Below are 6,688 nucleotides of genomic sequence, written 5' to 3'. Positions count from 1 at the left end.
TGTAGGCAAACACGCCAGAAGGGCAAGTGAATGCTGTCTTCTCTTGGTCCTGGGGATCTACTGCAATTTGGTTATAGCCTGAATAGCCATCTAAAAAGCAGTAATAATCATGACCAGCTAGTCTTTCTAGCATTTGGTCTATGAATGGTAAAGGAAAATGATCCTTTCTGGTGGCTGTATTGAGCCTTCTGTAGTCAATACACATGCGCCACCCTGTGACTGTTCTTGTAGGAACCAGTTCATTTTTTTCATTATGAACCACTGTCATGCCTCCCTTTTTGGGAACAACTTGGACAGGGCTCACCCAGGGGCTATCAGAAATAGGATAAATAATCCCAGCCTCTAGTAATTTAGTGACCTCTTTCTGCACCACCTCCTTCATGGCAGGATTTAGCCTCCTCTGTGGTTGAACCACTGGTTTGGCATTATCCTCCAATAGGATCTTGTGCATGCATCTAGCTGGGCTAATGCCCTTGAGATCACTGATGGACCACCCAAGAGCTGTCTTGTGTGTCCTTAGCACTTTAATCAGTGCTTCCTCTTCCTGTGAATTTAAAGCAGAGCTTATAATCACTGGAAAAGTGTCACCCTCTCCCAGAAATGCATATTTCAGGGATGGTGGTAGTGGTTTGAGTTCAGGCTTAGGAGGTTTATCCTCCTCCTGAGGAATTTTCGAAAATTCCTTTGCCTCCTCTGGCTCTTCCTGATCAGTTTGAGCATCTTTGAAGATGTCCTCAAGTTCTGATTCTAGGCTTTCAGCCATATTGATCTCTTCTACCAGAGAGTCAATAATGTCAGCGTCCATGCAGTCCTCTGGTGTGTCTGGATGCTGCATAGCTTTTACAGCATTCAACTTGAACTCATCCTCATTGACTCTCAAGGTTACTTCCCCCTTTTGTACATCAATGAGAGTTCGTCCAGTTGCTAGGAAAGGTCTTCCTAGGATGAGAGTTGCACTCTTGTGCTCCTCCATTTCCAGCACCACAAGTCAGTTGGAAAGGCAAATGGCCCAACCTTGACAATCATGTCCTCTATTATGCCTGATGGGTGTTTAATGGAACCATCAGCAAGTTGGAGGCATATCCTGGTTGGTTGACTTCTCCAATCAACCCAGCTTTCTGATAGTGGATGCAGGTATTAGATTGATGCTTGCTCCAAGATCACATAAAGCTGTCTTGGTGCAAGTGCTTCTAATGTGCATGGTATCAGAAAGCTTCCAGGATCTTGAAGCTTTTCTGGTAAGCTTTTTAGAATGACTGCACTGCATTCTTCAGTGAGAACACTTTTTCAGTTTCTCTCCAATCCTTCTTATGGCTTAAAATTTCTTTCATGAATTTAGCATAAGAAGGTATTTGCTCAAGTGCCTCTGCAAATGGAATCTTTATTTCAAGAGTCCTTAAATAGTCTGCAAAGCGGGCAAATTGCTTATCCTGTTCCGCTTTGTGGAGTTTCTGAGGATAAGGCATCTTGGCTTGATATTCTTCAACCTTAGATGCTGCAGGTTTATTCCTTACAGAAGTGGTTGAAGAAGCCTTGTTAGAGGGATTACTGTCAGCACTCTCAGGTGTCTGATTTTCCCTTGGCGTTTGGACGCCAGGAATGGGTGGAAAATGGGCGTTTAACGCCAACTTTTCCCCCTTTTCTGGCGTTTGAACGCCAGAACTGGGCAAGGAATGGGCGTTTAACGCCAGCTTTCCTTCCCTTTCTGGCGTTTGAACGCCAATATTCCTCTCTGGGCTCTTACTGTCCTCAGAGGGATTTTGAACAGTGGTTTGGTTGTCATCTGTCACTTGTTCCTTGTTTGGCTTTTTACTCTTTTGAGCAGTGTTATTCAGGGTCTTCCCACTCCTCAATTGAACTGCTTGACACTCCTCTGTCATTTGTTTAGATATTTGCTGTTTTGCTTGATTCAACTGTAGTTCTATGCTCTTATTAGCAACTTTAGTTTCATGGAGCATCTCTTTAAATTCTGCTAACTGTTCTGTCATCAGGAGCAATTGTTGATTAAGCTCATTCATTTGTTCTTGAGGATTAGGATCAGTGACTACTGTCATGACTTCCTCTTCTGGAGAGAACTCATTGCTAGAGTACAAATATTGGTTTCTAGCAACAGTGTCTATAAGCTCTTGAGCTTCTTCAATTGTCTTCCTCATGTGTATAGATCCACCAGCTGAGTGGTCTAAAGACATCTGAGCTTTTTCTGTAAGCCCATAGTAGAAAATGTCTAACTGGACCCACTCTGAAAACATTTCAGAGGGATATTTCCTTAGCATACCTCTATACCTCTCCCAGGCATTATAAAGGGATTCATGATCCTCTTGTTTAAAGCCTTGGATGTCCAGCCTTAGCTGTGTCATCCTCTTTGGGGGGTAAAAATGATTCAGGAATTTGTCTGATAACTATTTCCATGTCTTTATGCTTGCTGTAGGTTGGTTATTTAACCACCTTTTAGCTTGATCTTTTACAGCAAATGGAAACAGTAATAGTCTGTAGACATCCTGATCTACCTCTTTATCATGTACTGTGTCAGCAATTTGTAAGAACTGTGCCAGAAACTCAGTAGGTTCTTCCTGTGGAAGACCGGAATACTGGCAATTTTGCTGCACTATGATAATGAGTTGAGGATTTAGCTCAAAGCTGCTTGCTTTGATGGGAGGTATACAGATGCTACTCCCATATGCAGCTGTAATGGGGTTAGCATAAGACCCCAGAGTCCTCTTGGACTGATTAATTCCACTTAAGTCCATAATGGACAAAAGGGAAATGAGAATGATTGCAAATAGATAAATTTTGTTTATTTTTATTTTATTTTTTTTTTTGAAATAACCGAAAAATTAAAATAAAATAAAACAAAAGGAAAATAAAATAAAAAGAATTCGAAAATTAAAAATAAAATAAGATCAAAGCAAATTGAGAACTGAATCAATTAGTTAATTAAAAAGATTTTGAAAACAGCAATTAAAAAGATATGATTGAAAATTTTTTTATGAAAAAGATTTGATTTTTAAAAAGAGGAAAGAGAAAAACACAAATAGACACCAAACTTAAAATTTTTAGAAATTCAAACACTAATTTTTTTTCGAAAATTTTAAAGGAAAAACACAAAGAGGACACCAAACTTAGAACTTTTATGAATCAAAAAGGGACTAAGAACAAGAAAAATTCGAAAATTAAAAGAAGAAAAAGACAAAAAGCATGCAATTGACACCAAACTTAGAATATGAAACTAGATTCAACTAAAAGACTCTAAACCAACAAAAAGAAAACAGTCCTAATCTAAGCAACAAGATAAGCCGTCAGTTGTCCAAACTCGAACAATCCCCGGCAACGGCGCCAAAAACTTGGTGCACGAAATTGCAATAACACTTTTGCAATCCCGCACAACTAACCAGCAAGTGCACTGGGTCGTCCAAGTAATACCTTGCGTGAGCAAGGGTCGATCCCACGGAGATTGTCGGCTTGAAGCAAGCTATGGTTATCTTGTAAATCTTAGTCAGGATATCAGAAATTATCAGGATTGATTGTGAAAAGCAAAAGAACATGTAATGGTTACTTGTATTGCAGTAATGGAGAATGGGTTGAGGTTTGGAGATGCTCCATCTTCTGAATCTCTGCTTTCTTACTGTCTTCTTCATCAAACACGCAAGTCTCCTTCCATGGCAAGCTCGTGTTGGGTTTCACCATTGTCAATGGCTACCTCCCATCCTCGCAGTGAAAGCTAATGCACGCACTCTGTCACAGTACTGCCAATCACCGGTTTGGTTCCCTCCCCTACCGGAATAGAATCTCTCTTTTGCGTCTGTCACTAACGCCCAGTAGGTTACAGGTTTGAAGCACGTCACAGTCATTCAATCATTGAATCCTACTCAGAATACCACAGACAAGGTTTAGACCTTCCGGATTCTCTTGAATGCTGCCATCAGGTCCTGCCTATACCACGAAGATTCCGATTAAAGAACCCAAGAGATAACCACTCAATCTAAGATAGAACAGAGGTGGTTGTCAGGCACATGTTCATAGTTGAGAATGATGATGATTGTCACGGATCATCACATTCATCCGGATTAAGAGCAAGTGTTATCTTAGAATCGAAGCAAGCATGATTGAATAGGAAACAGTAGTAATTGCATTAATCCATCAAGACACAGCAGAGCTCCTCACCCCCAACCATGGGGTTTAGAGGCTCATACTGTGGAAAGAAACGTATACAAAATGTTATGAGGTCATAAGGTACGAGTACAATGTCAAAAGATCCTATATGTAGTAAACTAGTGTCCTAAGGTTTACAGAAATGAGTAAATGACAGAAAAATCCACTTCCGGGCCCACTTGGTGTGTGCTTGGGCTGAGCAATGAAGGAATTTCGTGTAGAGACCTTTTCTGGAGTTAAACGCCAGCTTTCATGCCAGTTTGGGCGTTTAACTCCAAATTTTATGCCAGTTCCGGCGTTTAACGCTGGAATTTCTGTAGGTGACTTTGAGCGCCGGTTTGGGCCATCAAATCTTGGGCAAAGTATGGACTATTATATATTGCTGGAAAGCTCAGGATGTCTACTTTCCAATGCCGTTGAGAGCGCGGCAATTGGGCTTCTGTAGCTCCAGAAAATCCACTTTGAGTGCAGGGAGGTCAGAATCCAACAGCATCTGCAGTCCTTTTTAGTCTCTGGATCAGATTTTTGCTCAGGACCCTCAATTTCAGTCAGAAAATACCTGAAATCACAGAAAAACACACAAACTCATAGTAAAGTCCAGAAAAGTGAATTTTAATTAAAAACTAATAAAAATATACTAAAAACTAACTAAAAGATACTAAAAACATACTAAAAACAATGCCAAAAAGCATACAAATTATCCGCTCATCAACTGGCGTTTAAACGCCAGCCAGGATGCCTGGTTGGGCGTTTAACGCCCAAAAAGGTAGTGCATTGGGCGTTAAACGCCAGAATGTGCACCATTCTGGGCGTTTAACGCCAGGATGGCACAAGGGGGAGGATTTTGTTTTCAAATCAATTTTTTTCAAGTTTTCAAAGTTTTTCAAAATCAAATCTTTTTCAAATCATATCTTTTCAATCAAATGTTTTCAAAATCAATTTCTTTCTTTTTTCAAAGATACTTGCTAACAATTAATGATTTGATTGAACATTTCAAGTATGTTGCCTTTTCTGTTGAGAAAGGTTTAATGTTTAAATCATATCTTTTCTTGATAGCCAAGTTATTAATTTTTAAAATCAAATCTTTTTAAAATTGTTTTCAAATCATATCTTCTCTATCATATCTTTTTAATCACATCTTTTTCAAAACAGTTTTCAATCATATCTTTTTGATTTCTAATTTCAAAGTCTTTTTCAAAAATTACTTGATTTCTTTCCCACTCTTGATTTTCGAAAATCAATTAAAGTTTTTCAAATTTTTTTTTTAAAAAATCTTTTTAATTTAATTTTCGAAAAAGCTCTTCCCCTCTTCTCACATCCTTCTATTCATGGAGCACTACTCCTCCTCAATGCACAATTCGAACTCTATCTGACTAAGTTCGAATTCTTCTCCTTCTTCCTTCTATTTTTCTTCTTCTCTGACACCTCAAGGAATCTCTATACTGTGACATAGAGGATTCCACATTTTCTTGTTCTCTTCTCTTTCATATGAGCAGGAACAAAGACAAAAGCATTCTTGTTGAAGCCGACCCTGAACCTGAAAGGACCTTGAAGCGAAAGCTAAGAGAAGCTAAGGCACAACTTTCTGTAGAGGACCTAACAGAAATCTTCAAAGAAGAAGACATGGCAGCCGAAAACAACAACAATGCAAGGAAGGTGCTGGGTGACTTTACTGCACCTACTCCCGACTTCTATGGGAGAAGTATCTCTATCCCTGCCATTGGAGCAAACAACTTTGAGCTTAAGCCTCAATTAGTTTCTCTAATGCAACAGAATTGCAAGTTTCATGGACTTCCATTGGAAGATCCTCATCAGTTCTTAGCTGAATTCTTGCAAATCTGTGACACTGTCAAGACTAATGGGGTTAACCCTGAGGTCTACAGACTTATGCTATTCCCTTTTGCTGTAAGAGACAGAGCTAGGACATGGTTGGACTCACAACCTAAAGAAAGCCTGGACTCATGGGAAAAGCTAGTCAATGCCTTCTTGGCAAAGTTCTTTCCACCTCAAAAATTGAGTAAGCTTAGAGTGGAAGTCCAAACCTTCAGACAGAAGGATGGAGAATCCCTCTATGAAGCTTGGGAAAGATACAAATAATTGATCAAAAAATGTCCTTCTGACATGCTTTCTGAATGGAGCATCATAGGTATTTTCTATGATGGTCTCTCTGAACTATCCAAGATGTCTTTGGATAGCTCTGCTGGAGGATCTCTTCATCTGAAGAAGACGCCTACAGAAGCTCAAGAACTAATTGAAATGGTTGCAAATAACCAATTCATGTACACTTCTGAAAGGAATCCTGTGAACAATGGGACTAATCAGAAGAAAGGAGTTCTTGAGATTGATACTCTGAATGCCATTCTGGCTCAGAACAAGATATTGACTCAACAAGTCAATTTGATTTCTCAAAGTCTGTCTGGAATGCAAAATGCACCAAGCAGTACTAAGGATGCTTCATCTGAAGAAGAAGCTTATGATCCTGAGAACCCTTCAATGGAAGAGGTGAATTACATGGGAGAACCCTATGGAAACACCTATA

At 39.5% G+C, this 6,688-nt stretch overlaps 1 non-coding gene across 1 annotated transcript; it reads right to left on the bottom strand.

Annotated features, from left to right (window-relative positions):
• Positions 1–6,168: 6,168 nt before the first annotated feature.
• Positions 6,169–6,276, bottom strand: LOC130984378 (small nucleolar RNA R71). Its single transcript, XR_009088317.1, has one exon. It is a non-coding gene; the product is annotated as a small nucleolar RNA R71 (small nucleolar RNA).
• Between the last annotated feature and the right edge of the window lie 412 nt (positions 6,277–6,688).

This window comes from Arachis stenosperma, chromosome 5 (assembly GCF_014773155.1).
Source record: "Arachis stenosperma cultivar V10309 chromosome 5, arast.V10309.gnm1.PFL2, whole genome shotgun sequence".
In the NCBI taxonomy this organism is placed as follows: Eukaryota; Viridiplantae; Streptophyta; class Magnoliopsida; order Fabales; family Fabaceae; genus Arachis; species Arachis stenosperma.
The sequence above is the reverse complement of the archived record's forward strand: the minus strand, read 5'-3'. Positions and strand labels throughout refer to the sequence as shown.